At 47.5% G+C, this 15,120-nt stretch overlaps 1 protein-coding gene across 1 annotated transcript in view; it reads left to right on the top strand.

Moving 5' to 3' along the window:
- CHD1 (chromodomain helicase DNA binding protein 1) overlaps positions 1–15,120 on the top strand; it is a 2,212,767-nt gene that overhangs the window by 1,036,285 nt on the left and 1,161,362 nt on the right. The gene's annotated exons all lie outside the window — the stretch shown is intronic.

The raw sequence follows: 15,120 nt of genomic DNA, 5'->3' as shown, positions 1-15,120 counted from the left end.
GTAACTCGCTTGTGTTTGTCTGATGGGTTATATTTTCCTTTTCTGTTTTTTAAAGGTTTATTATAAACCGTATAAAAAAAAAAAAATAAAAAAAAATATTTGCGGTCGAATATAAAAAGTAGTATCCACTGCCACCAGCCAAAACCCGGTCATGGGGGACGGAGACGTGCCCCCTCGACTAACAGACCCCGGTGCAATCGAATTGCCCCAGCCAGTACGTCCACAATATGATGGTTTGTACTGGTTCTGTTCAGAATTTGAGACTAGTAAAGTCAATGGTGACTTTACATGCCCTGGGAGACAGTAGTCAGCCCCATGGTATGGAGTCTATATTGGGGGGTCACTATGACACCCCTGTGTTACTGCACTGAGGGTGCTGTGTAACACACATCACAAAAACACACAAAGCCCTATGGAGTAAAAGACCCCATAGCCCATTAAACACATCTAGAGTCAAAGGAACACACTCAAATCATGTCCAAGAGTGAGGTTAAAAGAGTCTCACTCTTGGCAGGAGAAAAAAATAAAACCCAAAAATCCAGCAAAGCTGCTGGGGGACTCACTAGGTTAGGAAATTCAGCCTAAACAGAGAATTCTCCCTAACAGCTTGCACTTCTCCAAGCTGATCCTGGCCAACTTCCAGATCCCCCTCCACCCAAATTCGAGTCAATGCCCATTGGACTCCACAGATACCCCTTGGCAGAGGGACCAGGCAGGGGTGTCCCCCATCACCCCTGGTCTTTGCTCTAGCAATGGAACTGCTAGCCCAACATATCCGCTCACATTCCGAAATCCAGGGGTTCGAAGTAAAAGATCACAATCATAAAGTCGCTTTATATGCAGATGATGTGCTCTGCTTTCTGAGAGAGGCTCAGGTCTCGGTCCCCGCCGCTAATGGCCCTGCTCGATGGATTTGCGCAGATCTCAGGTTTCTCAATTAACGCGGCCAAATCAAAGGGGTTGAATTTATCCAAAACACCTGATGTACTAAATGCCTTACAGAATAAATATTCCCTCAGGTGGGTAACCTCTAAAATAACATATCTGGGGGTATATTTGACTCCGGACTACTCTGGGTTGTGAAGGCCAATATTCCCCGCTACTAAAAGGAGCTAAGGAGTCTTTATTAAAATGGGCTGCCCAGGAGATCTCATGGCTGGGGCGAATGACAGCTGTTAAAATGACCCTGCTACCCCGACTCCTTTATACGTTCCAGGCGCTCCCAGTCCATATTCCAGAGCGAGATCTACAAAACTTGCAGAAAGAGAGATGCTTATTTATCTGGCAGCGCAAAACACCCAGAATTCAGCGCAAGATACTTATCAGAAATAGGCAGCTTGGAGGCTTAGGGCTCCCCTCTATTGTATCAAGCATCTCAAATTGCCCCTATCCTGGGTTGGGCTATCCAGGAGGACCCCCCCAAATGGCAGGACATTGAACGGTTATTTGCCGGGGTCCCCACCTCTCTCATCTCCCTTTCTTGCCGCGGGAAATACGGGCCTCTCAATCTCCACTTCTCCCAACTACGAGCTCCTCGCTCAGATGCTGGGATAGGCTGACCACCCTAAGGGGGTTGATCCCGGGTCTGGGCCCCATGACACCGATTACCCAGAACCCTGTCTTCACTCCGGGGCTCCATCCCAGATCTTTCCATAACTGGTCAGGAACAAAGACCTTGAGGCTGCAGGAGATGTATGCCGACAGTACCCCCTTGACCTTTATTCAATGTAAGGAGAAATTTAATCTTTCAGAAACAGAAAGGTTTAAATGCATACAATTTAGGCACTGGGTCACCAACCCGTCCGTTAAAAAAGCCGCTATCAGGCCTCCTATAGGCTTAGAGCTAACTGCTGCGGAAGGACTACGGACCCACAAAGTAGCAACATGCTACCGACTCATAGAAATAGCCCCAGAGGAAGAAAAACTGCCTTACATGGAAGCGTGGGAAAGGGAGCTGGGGAGGGAGACAGCTCCTGAATCATGGCAAAGAATCTGGGGCAGAGCAAACAAATCTTCTAGATGCACAACGGTGAGGGAATGTGCAATTAAAATGTTAAAGATGGTATTTTACGCCGCAGAGGTTGCACGCTATCAATGTAGATTACCCTGATAGTTGTTGGCATGGGTGTGGGGCTAAAGGAGACTTGGGACACATGTGGTGGCACTGCCCGATTATTCAGTCCTTCTGGTTGGAGATTCGCTCCAAAATTAAGGACATTTGTGGCTTTCTCCTTCCCAACGACCCGTTAGTGATGGTGTTGGGCGATTCCCCTGAGGATGGATCATATCCACAATCTGGTCCCAGAGCGCAGCTAATCACTCATCTACTGATGGCGGCCTGCCTTACGCGGGCGCGATTCTGGAAAGAACCTGAGGGCCCCCACATTGCACATTGGTGGGTCAGGGTCTGGGAACTCCTGGGAATGGAGAAACTAACAGCCGCAATAGTGAACCGAGCAGACAAATTCCAACAAATTTGGGTCCCATTTTTAGACTACGTGGAAGAAACGGAACACATGTTCTTCCAACCAAGACTGGTCAAATGTCTCCTTCAGCCCTGAAGAGTTTGGAGTGAAGAAAGGACCCTATTGAACTGGAACCAGAACGGGAGGAGGATAGATACTGGGCACCAAGGGCAATGCCCGGACCAAAGAGGGCGCTGGTGAAAGTTTCTCTTTTTTTCTTTTTTTTTTTTTTTCCCCCCCTCTTCTCCTTTTCTTTCTTAAGCATACAACTGCAATAATACATCCCCAAGAGTAATTGCGATATCACTAACGGAACTATAGTTGTTCAAATGAAATGTCAATCTAATGTTAAATCAAGGTCACAGCAACAATTGCTGAGGTTTATTAAGCTGACGAATGTTGATGAAACTGTTGATCTGCAATCAAACAACGTTGCCACTGTTTATATTGTTAAGATCTGAATGTGCACTGATGTTTCAATAAAAAGATTTTGACAAAAAAAAATAGAAAGAAAGGGGCGATAGAGCTGGTTCCAAAGCGGCGCCGAGGGCTCCGGAGTTTACTCAAGGTACTTCCTCGTACGAAAGAAGAGCGGGGGCTGGAGGCCCATTCTCAACCTGTGACGACTGAACAAATAAAGTCCCAGAAGGTCTGAATGGTCACTCTACAACACATGCTCGAACGGATGGAAGAGGGAGACTTTCTGTCGTCGGACATGGTGGATGCATACTGCCACATCCCCATTCACAAAGAACACCGCAAATTTCTGCGCTTCATCGTTCAAGGGAAGCATTACCAATTCAAGGCCCTTCCCTTCGGACTGAAGTCGGCTCCCAGAGTCTTCACCAAGTGCTTGCCGCCGGTGGCGGCCCATCTACGACTGCAAGGGATCCACGTCTACCCTTATTTGGATGACTGGCTCATCTGGGCCAGATCGAGAGAAGTCGCCGTCGACCACACGGCACGGACCTTCTGGCGGATCTGGGTTTCTCAGTGAACTATGCAAAGTCCCGCTTGACACCATCGCAGGACGTGCGGTTCCATCCCTCAAGGGCAAGGTGGTGCGGGTCTTCAGACAAAACCACCGCAATGTTTTACATCGGAAAACAGGGGGGCACCAGATCCCCAGTGCTCTCCAAGGAGGTGCAGGACTTATGGCACTGGGCCGTCGCCCAGGGGATGTTCCTCATTCCGTGTCATCTGGCAGGAGTAAAGAACACGGTCGTTGACAAGCTGAGCAGGGAGCTTCGCTCTTGCCACGAGTGGGAACTTTGACAGGGATTAGTGGTTAACCTTTTCGTAAAATGGGGGAATCCCCAGATTAACTTGTTTGCGACGGTGACAAACACGAAGTGCCAAAGGTTTGCCAGCAGGGGAGGATGGGGGACGCATTCTCATTCCCTTGGCAAGGCCTCTTTATGTATGCGTTCTCTCGGTTGCCATTGTTAGTTTGTCATCCATCAACTCAAGACGGTTCCGGATGATCCTCGTTGCACCGGCGTGGCCGAGGCAGATCTGGTACCCGGACCTTCTCAACATGTCAGTGTCCCCTCCAGTCAAGCTGCCAGTAGTCATGGATCTTCCCGCCAGAGAAGGAGGTGCCATTCTTCACCACGATCCAGGGTCCCTGAACCTGAAGGCCTGGCTCCTGCAGCGCTATAATTCGGTGACTATGATCTCCCTACAGACTGCAGGGAAGTTCTAGCCAAGGCTACAGCATTATCTACTCTGAAATGTTACGGACACAAGTGGAAGCGTTTTGCGATTTGGTGCCGGTCTCAGAAGATTAACCCCTTGCATGTCGCAGCTCCAAGTACTTCCATATTTGCTGTCATTGGCCAAATCGGGACTGGCCCATGCCTGCATTAAGGTATATCTGGCGTCTATCTCTTGCTACACCAGATCTATGGGACGGTCTTCCTTGTGGTTGCACTGTCTGGTGAAGGAGTTCATCAAAGGACTGTTCTGCTCGTTCCAGCCAGTGAAGGCTTCGGCCCCGGCGTGGGAGCTCAATTTGGTGCTGACCAGTCTCATGGGGGCCCTATTCGAACCTTTGCATTCAGCTCCGCTCAAGTTTCTGCCGTGGAAGACCGCTTTTTCCGTGGCCATCACCTCTGCAAGACGAGTAAGTGAGATCCAGGCCCTGTAATGCAAGCAGCCTTACTTGACTTTTCACAAGACGAGGGTGGTGCTGTGGACGCAATCCTCCTTCATGCCCAAGGTTCAGTCGGAGTTTCATCTCAACTAGCCCTTGGTGTTGCATGTATTTTTTCGACGCCTTTGTCGCCGGCTGAAAGGACTTTGCCCTCGCTGGATGTGGCTAGAGCGCTGAAGTTTTATGTGGCCCGCACAAAGCGTTTCTGGAAAACCTCTCCGCTTTTTGTGAACTTAAGTCCTGTGAACCATGAGAAGGCCCTGCCCAAGGCTTCCGTTTCCAGGTGGCTCTCCGGCTGTATCACTTACAGTCCCTATTGGGCAGAATCCTGTGCAGTTCCCTTAGGGAGCACTAAAGAAGGTTAGGACTACAGGTGAGAGCAATAAATCCCCTTTGGTATCAGTCTGTACCACAAAGATTTAGTTGGTAGCTGTGGCTGAGCAGTGACTTATCTCAATAGGGAGATGAGCAGTATTCAGGGTTTACACAATAGGCCTACAGTACTATGGCACAAGGAAACACTGACCAAAGCTTTGTATTAAAAAGTAGATATATATTTATTTTATACACTTCTAGTAAAACACATTTATCACGGTCATCAAGCAAGTTAAAACAAGGCAAAGAAAAATATACACACTCCCTAGTTAAATTGTAGACCAAGTGAACCTGAGTGAAAACTGAGCAAAACGGCACAGTGACAACCACACACAAGGGATACTCTAGCAATTTCTCACAAGGGAGGGAAAGCACAAGTTATACAGAAATATCATCTTACACACCCTAGCAACACTTCCCATAAGTTTGTGAACCATTTTAAGCAAGACAGTGCATCAGTATAGGAAATACTTAAATGAAAACTGATCAAAATGGCATTTCACAGGCTTTAAAAAGGGGAAGAAAAAGGTAGGTGCACCAACACAGTTCTAATTGAAAAGCAATCTAAAGAAGGCAGTTCTAACAAATGTAGCCAGAGTCAGTGGTACAGGGCAAGGGCCCAGGAGCAAAATGTTCTTGTAGCTGCAGTCAGGTCTTTGGTTAACGATTTTGAAAAGGTGGATGCAGAAGGTGAAAGACAATGTTAAGAGAGAGGGGCGGCCAACCCAACAGGTAGGTAAAGGATTTAAAGCTACCTTTAGAGCTACCATGAAGAAAGGGCGGCCTGGCGGAACAATATACCTTTAAAATGAAGAAGTGGCTCCTGCGGTGGCGGTTGTTCCTGGTAGTTCCTGCAGTTGGGTGGGATCCAGCAAAGGAAGAGAGGCTCTCGTCGTGGAGGATGGTTCGAGTTACTGCACTACCCAGGGATGAAACCAGCCGCAGTGCTGCCCGACGAATAAAAGGTACGCTCCTTTAAATCGGGGTCCTGATGGACGGGTGCCTAGCTATCCGGTCTCCAAGTACAGGGTACTGGCGATTCGACCAAGGCAGGTCCGGGAAGGCGATTGGCAAACTGGTTGGCCCCATCTGCTCAAGAGAAGAAGGCTTCTTTCAGATGAAGATCTTCTCTCGTTGTGTGGAGAAAAGTGGTGAGACGCTGCAGCAGGGCTTCACCCGTTGTTCAGTCGTTGCAGCGGTCTTTGGCTTCTCTCCTCTTCGGCTTCTTAGTTCCAGTGGCGACGTCTTGCTTTTCCAGTCCTCAGGACCCTGCTTTTATGCAAAAAGATCCCCATTCATACAGCCTAGCTGTCACTCACACAGTGGAGTGTTCATCCTTTGGTGGAGACCCTCCAACCTATCAGGATAGAGTGCGACATGGGTTGCTGAGGCAACCCTGTCCAGGGATCCTACCCCCCCTCCCACACAATGGACCCACCCCTGACTCAGTGGCGCTGAAAGGAGGGCTTCTCGCCAGAAACCCGCCAAACGGACGAACAAAGGATCCCTGACCTGGGTTGGGGGTTTAGAGAAAGACACGAGAAAGAAGTTGTATTAAAGTTCTGGCAAATAAAACCTGCCAGAGTAAAGTTAATATTAAAATACACCAGCGGTATGTTAGAGGCTGTCAGAAAAAGTGGTAGCCTCGAACAATGGGAAAATCCCATAGGGAAATATTCACGGTCGAATATTTACGGTAGTAACCACTGCCACCAGCCAGAAACTTTTGAGAGAGGGACTGTACGGTACCCTCTCGAAAATGAACATAAGGGAAAAACGATTAACCCTTCCCAGTACTTCCATAGCAAGATGGGTTGTACTAGTCTAGTTCACAAAAATTGACTAGTAAAGTCAATGAGGTGTTTACATGCCCTGGAAGACAGTGGTCAGTCCCAGGGTATGGAGTCTGTTTGGGGGTCTCAGACACCCCTGTGTCACTGTATGGAGGGTGCTGTGTAACACATGTGAATAAAGATGGTTCCTATGGAGGTGAGAGAAACCCCATAGACATTAAACACAAAAATAGCCTAGAACACACATAGCAAACATGCCTAAGAGTGGGAAAAAGAGTCTCACTCTTAGCAGGAGAAAAGAAACCAACCCTTCAAATCCAGCAAAGCTGCTGGGGTACTCTATAGGTAAGGGAAATTAGCCATAAAATGAGAATTCTCCCTAACAGTCACCGGTTGGTATACAGACTGCTGCCTGGCCGTCCGAGAGCCCGATCTACCAGAGCAATCGCTGCTACAAAGGCGTTCTTGTGTGTTGTGCCCCTGATAGACATCTGCTGGGATGCTACGTGCAGTTCGACGCACACCTTCACAAAGTTATACTGCGTCGACAGGGATTCCAGGGAGGAGTTCAGAGTTGGCCAAGCAGTGCTGTGCGACCTGTTCGCTTGAAGGTGAGCCTGGTGAGTAGGTGAGAGATGCTTATGTTGAGCCTTGCCACCTCCCATGGTTGTGGATGTTGTACTGCTATGTATTGTTTATTCATGAGCATGTGAATCCATGCCAGACCCCATGCTGGGGAAGGAACAAGTTACTTACATTTAACTGTTGTTGTTCTCCAGCATGGGTCTGGCATGGATTAACATGCGAACACTCCCGCCTATCCCTCTGCAGCACTTCTCTTGGTCTTACTTCCACTTTACGTGCTATCAAATCTGAAGATGACTGCCAGAGGAGGGGCTTAGGTAGAGGGCAGTCTGACCCAGAGCTCAGTGATTGGTTATTAGGAGAGACAGTTCAGAAATGAAACTGATTTATCTTTTAACAGCATTCCCAGCTTGACGGGAAATATTCATGAGCATGTGAAACCATGCCAGACCTATGCTGGAGAACAACAGTTACAGGTAAGTAACTTGTTCTTTCCCAGACTACTCCTAATGCATACAGCCAGATGCAATAGCACAAAAAGGGGGCCCAATATGTCAGTAAACAAAGTTTACCCTAACTAGTCCTGTTCTAACACAAAAGAAGGCACAACGCATCTGTACATGAGTGCTCTGCAACACTCTTCTCAATCACCCTGTGGTCATAGGAGGAGCTAAAAAGCTACAACCATTCGGAAGGACAGAACAATGGTGATTTTCTAACTAAAGCTGCATCGTGATGAACTAATACTAGAAAGCGCTGATGTACCTCTTATGTAAAAGTAGATATGACAAGACAGAAAAGGACCAAGACAATTTGTCAACTGGGTATCTATAATCTCATTAGTATGGTGAGAAAGTTACCAAGCATTACCGCCTAGACCTCTTTCATTTGCTTCAGTTTAAAAAAAAAGAAAGAGAATCACCTATGGCAAACAATGTCTATTTCAGGGTACAAACCTTTTATTATTCTATAGACTTACTGATTTTTTTTAGGTACTTTCTAGTAAAAAATGATTAATGGTTTTATTACAATAGCCACAGATTGCTAAAAACGAAGACACTGACTCTCAACTTTCTGCAAATGATTGTTGATCCACAAGCTGTTGAGAGTAAAAGCTGCTTGGGCTAAATGAAGATATTGTAGCCTCCTAGATGCAGCAACTACTGTCTACCGCGTTCAGTGGTATGATGTGGATGAAACCACTTTCTTCAGGACAGTCTTTACTGTTGGGCAGAATTGCATGCAGTACTCTCTGGGACCACCACATACAATTAGGACCACAGGTGTAAGCAAGACCAACCTTTGGTGTAAGTCTGTACCACACAGTTTTTTGTAGCGACCTGAGCAGCCAGGCTTATCTCTAGAGTGAATGTGAGCAGTACAAGCAATTACACAGAGGACTTATCACTGTGGTTCAAGTTGCCACTTATACTCAAGGTTTCTTGGTAAAACACTTATTAATTTATTACACAATCATTTAGACAACATTTCACTAGAAGGGGGCAACTTAATATTATATACCAGTACACTTCAATACAAAACTCTAAGATTTTGAGACAGTTTGAACTCCCCTGAAATAGGAGCCAAGTGGCAGTTCAGTTACTTAGAAGTGAGCAAAAGTGACAAGGTAAGCAGAATAGATCACATATACTTGTTAGACAGTGCAATTAGTTTCAGTTCACCGGAAGAGTTCAATTCAAGTCAATAGGCCTAGGCCAAAGTCAATGGGCTAGTGTTCTGGATAGGAAAGAGCAGTTCTGGCATCAAACAGTGAAGTCTTTGCAAAAGTTCTCAGAAGTAGTTTAGGAAAAAGAATCATTTGTGGGGTCACAAGCTGATTAGGCCTGCAAGTTAGGAAAGTGTCATGAACTTTCACCGTGAGAGTGGCGTTCTCTCCATCGGGTTGGCACAGTACCTTGGTATGAAGAAACAAATGCAGCTGAAGTCGTTGGTTCCTGGAAATTCCTGAAGATATCACTGTTCCTTAGCCTTTGTCGTGGGGACAAGAGGGAGGACGTCAGCGGACTCCTGCACTGCACAGGATCATCGAAAAAACAAACAAGATGGAATCACTTCAGTTCCAGTAGCTGTAGGTTCAAGAACACAAGCTGGTGTCCCTCTCCCTGGTTAATCCTAACCAGCCTTGAGAATGGTATACAGGTGTCTTATGAGTTGATTGGTCCCACCAACTCAAAGAAGAAGCCGTCCTTGGTGGAGCTTCTCTTTCGAAAGGAGTGGGCAATTCGGAACTGCAGCAGGGCTTCACCGGGCAAACCAACGGTCCAGGAGTTGCAGCAGCCGTCCTCTTCCAGCTCTTCTTCGGTGGTTTCGTTCCAGTGGTCGACTCTTCTTTCCAGTCCAAGAGACTCGCCTTTTACACAGTTCTCTCCCTTTCATTCCAGCCTAGCTGTCCTTGCCAAACAGTCAGTCTCCTAGAAGACCCAAATGCAATCTGGCGTAATATGCTGGCTAAGCACAGGGAGTTTCGGGCACCTCCCTCACTTCCTGTCCACCCCAGACACTCGGGCGCTAGAGGTGGTCTTCAGTCCTGAAGCCCGCCAAAGGCACACGAACAAAGGGACCAAACCTGGTTTGGCGCGCAGAGACAAACTCTAGAAGGACCTTTCCAGGAAGAAACGGGGGGAGGGAGGGGACCAGGACACGTTTAAAGAAAGAGGCTTAAGGCGCCATCTGGAAAAACATGGCTCCTGTGATTTTTAGCTACCGGTGTTCGCGGTCGGGAAAAAGCATGGTACTTCGTTGTAAAACTACTGCCACCAGCCTTTTCAATAGGAAAGGGTAGCATTTGACTGCTACATGAGTATTTAGACACAGGGCATACTATGTAACTCCTCCAGCACTCAATTGTAAAATGGTGTGTGCTGGGTCTAGGAATTTGTAAAGACTAGTAAAGTCAATTTCACTTTACATTCTCTGGGAAACAGTAGTTCATCCCAGCGGAGGTATTTAAACAAACCTTTGGGAAGTCTAAAAAGACATCCCTGTCACTGCACTGAAGGTGCTGTGTAACACACATGAAAAGATGATGCCTATGGAGTTATCTAAAACTCCATAATTAAACAACACAAGTGTAAAGCACACAGAATTAAAAAAGTTCAAAGTCCCAAAGTTTAGCAAACGAGCTGGAGGGCTCTAAGGTAGAGGAATTAGCACCTTTGAGAATTCTCCCTAACATTCATAATCTATCCAGTGACACGTTTCCCTGAATAACCAAGGGGGTGATAGGTGACATATACATCTCTGTCGGCATGAATGAATGAATGAGTGAAGTTCAAAACGGAGCCTGGGCAATGCCTTATGTGGGGCCAGGCATGGAGTATCAATTCAGTAGAAAATCAGATGGTAGGTACATTTCTACACATGTGGCGGGTCAATTGTACATTCTCACCACTTTAATTAGGAATGTTTCCTTAGTTGCACTAAACGGCCAAACGTAGCTTTAGTGTTCCGCCCATGAGTTCAACTTGAAAGTGAGCTCCCTTGTCTTCAGTGTTCAGGGTGGTTGAGAAGTGTGTTTCAGAGCACTCATGTACAGATGCGTTTTGCACACAGCCAGATGCACCAGCGGTCAGACAAGGTTCGGTCCTCTGGTGGTTTCCGGGGCTTCCAGGAACGACGGTCAAGGCAACCAGACAGGTCTCCGAGCCAACACCGGTGCAAGCAACACAAGGCCGCGCACAAGGGTTTTTTTCAGTCCCCTCCTCAACCTCAGCCTTAAAAAAGGCATGACGCGCCAATCAGGGTCCACGTATCTCTGGTGGGGGGGCAGGCTTGCCCTTCACTCCTAATGCTGACGCACAAGGTTTGCAGACCCATGGATCCTCTCAGTAGTGTCCACGGGCTACTGCCTACTTATTCCTCCTTCCTCCCCTCACACAGATTGGGACAGCAACTCTGTTGGCGGAAATTCGCACGCTCGTAGGTCAGGCAGTGGAAGAAGTTCCAGCGGGGTCTGGGTTTCTATTCAGTTTTTCGCCATACACAAGAAGAACCAGGCAGGCCTGAGAGTTGTTGGACCTTTCCACTTTAACTTTTTAAGAGCAAGGGAAAGGTTCAAAGTTGGTTACCCCAGCACTTATAGCGGTGACATTGTGCATGGGTGACTGGATGTGCTCACTGGATCTTTAGGATGCGTACCTATACGTCCTGATATGGCAGCCCCATCGTTCCTTTCTGAGGTTCTGGATCATGGGCTTTCATTTCTGTTAGGTAGAACTTTCAGTTGAGTGCTGAATTCCTCCCACCTTAGAGACCCAAGCTCTTTTGCTGAACTTTGGGACTTTGTACTTTTAATTCTATGTGTTTTTGTGTTTCTTTTGACTTTGGAATCTGACAAACTCCATAGGCATCATCTTTGCATTGTCACACAGCACCTTCAGTGCAGTGACACAGGGAAGTCTTCCAGATTTCCCAAAGGTTTAAATACCTTCTCTTGGTGAAACTGTTTCAAAGAGCAGTGAAGTGAAATTGACTTTACTTACATTTTGTAACTTTCTTACAATAGGGTGCTGGAGGGGTTACTTAGTATCCCTTTTGTCTAGTTTCTTTTGTAACATTTTTGTTACCTTTTCTACAATTAATGGCTGGTGGCAGTGGTTTATTTTTTCCTACCATTGTGTGTTTCTACCGCGGGCTGCAATCGCAGATGCAGTAAAGCACCCATGGGTGCCCTAGTCTTCTTTTTTCGCCATTTCTTTTTGGAAAGGTCCTTCTTGAGATTTACTCTGCGCGCCAAACCAGGTTTGGTCCCTTTGTTTGTTTGGTCTTTGGCGGGATTCACTGGTGAAGCCCACCTCCGGCTCCAGCATGTCTGGCAGGGTAGGAAGTGAAAAAGGTCCCCGAAACTCCCGGTGCTTAGTCTCTTTAGTTACAGGAATGCACCCAAAGGTGATTGGCTGGAGGGCTGTCCTCGGAGGACAGCCACCCTGCTGTGTGATTGACAGCTAGGCTGCAAATGAATGGGAGAAAACCTGCATAAAGGTCAAGGCTTTTTGCTTGTAAGTCGACCACTGGACGAAGGAATCCGAAGAAGAACTTGGCAGAGACGCCTGCTGCAACCCCTGGACCATCGGTTTGCCCAGTGAAGCCGTGCTGCAGTGCTGAAGCTCCGAAATCACCTAGACTGGAGAAGACCTACAAACGACGGCTTCTTCCCTTGGGTTGGTGGGACGAATCGACCCCAAGACGAACTCATCTGGGAATCCTCTAGAAACTGCCTGTACTTCCATTGCTGCAGGAACCGATTGCCAGGGAGAGGAACACCAGAACCGAGTAAGTGTCTTTGAATGTAAAGCAGGACTGACCAAGCTTGAGCCACCTCAACAGAGTGCTGCAGTCCAGATGCGAGGAAAGTCCATAGTTGTATCCGAGAACCACGGTGGTACTGTTTGAGAGAGTCGCGAGGAGCAGGAACGGCTGATCTGAAGTTTGCCCATTGCTGCCGCCGATCTTCCATTCGTAGTGCAGGAGTCGCCAGTGGTCCTCCATCGACTGATTCCCAGGAACAGGATCTGCAGATCTACACTGGTACAGAAGCCACCTGGAACCAATTTCTTCTAACCAAAGGTACTGTAAAACTAAGAGGACTTAACTCTCCTTGTGTAGCCTTGCTAGTTCTCATTTGAGACTTGTCTTGGTTGCTTTGCAGAGTTGCTTGCAGCTTTGCTCCTCACAAGCCGCCCAGCTTGTGGCCCTACAGTGATTTAATTTTTATACAAAAACTTCTAAAAACATTTCCAAGACTTTTTACCTACCTACAAGAAGTGCTTCAGCTCACCTAGACTTTTGGTCAACTAACATTGGCTTCCTGGCTCCCTGAAAGACTCTTCTGACCCCAGGAAAGGGTTAATTTACTTTGCATTGGAGGGTTCAAAAAGTACTTAACAGTTTAAGAATATTTGTTAACCATTGTTTTATTCCCTCAACAACTTCTTTTGACACCAATCTTATTATTGCTCTATATGTACCAGTGATAAATTAATGTCCACAGTGTCCTAGTTATTTGTCACCTCAGGGTGTAGGAAGAATCTGTGTGCCATCCAAAATGGGTATTTACTGATTTAAAGAAAGTGTTTATTTTGAAGTATATTTCTGTGTTAAATTTATATTGCTCCCTTATGTAGAAGGCGTATTCAACTAACGGTTAAATGTATTGTTTAATCAAGAAACTTTGAGTGTAAGAGTTTATTTGAATACTTGTCACAGTGAATCTCTGTGTGATAACCTACAGCTCACATTGACCCCAATGAGCCTGGCTGCTCAGCCACACCACCAACCAACTTGTCTCCCAGAGGGTACTGCATACAATCTTGCCTAACAATTTCCAATACAAGGTTCTATACTTTGTTCTTACTTCGGCCCCCAGGGTCTTCAAAAGACGAATGTGGTGTCAGCCCTACTCATCAGTGCCCAGGGTCACAACATCTATGCAGACACCTGGACTACTGGCTCTTCAGGGCAAGGTCACAGGAGGCAGTTCCACCACACCGCCTCCGCCCTCCTGCTTACATTACACAAGTTGTGATTTTCCATCAATCTCAAGAAGTCCCAGCTGGAGCCTACGCAGAGTTTAACATTCCTGGGCCTCCTCTGGGATATGAGCTCAGAGAGAATTTCCCCTCAGAGGACAAGATTGCAGCCGTCAAGAAGGCCACAGGGCATTTTCTCAGGAGAGCAGTGACCTCGGCTTGGTGGTACCAACACCTTTGGGCATCATGGCGGCATGTCTCGTGGCTGTGCCTTACACCAGGCTCAAAATGAGGCACTTGCAGTTGCAATTTGTATCCTCCTGGAATAAGGAGAGGGGCTCCCAAGCAGAGCTGGTCAGCATCCCACCTCATCTCCACCAGGACCTAGTGTGGTGGAGCTCGTAGGACAATCTGCAGATAGGCAGGTTGTTTCGTCAAACCGACTCCAAGTTACCATCACCACAGACTCGTCCCTAGAGGACTGGGGAGCTACAATGGACAGCCCATGTCCATGGGGTGTGGTCCCGTCAGGAGCAGGCAGCCTATATCAACTGGCTTAAGTTGATGGCCATCTGTCTCGTTCTCCAGGCCTTCCTCCCGATGATCAGTGGCAAAGCGAGCCTCATTCAAACGGACAGCTCCACCAGCATGTTACATCAACAAGCAGGGTTGCACCAGGTGGTCTCCCCACTGCACTCCAGCAGTCAACATTTGGGAGTGGGCTCTGGTAAAGAGCATACACCAGCAACTATTCACCTCCCGAGGGAATCCATTCTGGAGGCGGACAGGCTCAGCAGGCTGGGTGTGGACAACTACAAATGGCAGTTGGGCGAACAGGTCCTTCCGGGGATCTACGACAGATGGTACAACAGGAGGTGCCCCCAGTTTGCGTCCTGGCAGGGACCGGGCCGGGTCTCTCTGGGCGATGCAGATCCAGTAGAACATCATGAACTCACATGCCTTCCCTCCCACTCCCCTGGTACACAGGGTAATCTGCAAGATAAGGGAGTCCCGGCACCTCCGTATCATTCCGATAGCTCCTTGGGCGTCTTGACGCATAAACCATTCAATGTCGTCCGTAGACATCAGGCTAGTCACCATTAAGACAGCTCTCCTGGTAGGATTTACCTCCGCATGCAGGGTCCGTGAGATCCAGGCACTGGTGGCTTCAGAGCTTTATACTACTTTTCATAAGGACAAGATGGTGCTTAGAACTCACCCCGCATTCTTACCTAAGGTGGTCTCCTCCTTTCACCTGA

The sequence above is a fragment of the Ambystoma mexicanum genome, chromosome 6p (assembly GCF_040938575.1).
Source record: "Ambystoma mexicanum isolate Mex_15411 chromosome 6p, UKY_AmexF1_1, whole genome shotgun sequence".
In the NCBI taxonomy this organism is placed as follows: domain Eukaryota; kingdom Metazoa; phylum Chordata; class Amphibia; order Caudata; family Ambystomatidae; genus Ambystoma; species Ambystoma mexicanum.
The sequence above is the reverse complement of the archived record's forward strand: the minus strand, read 5'-3'. Positions and strand labels throughout refer to the sequence as shown.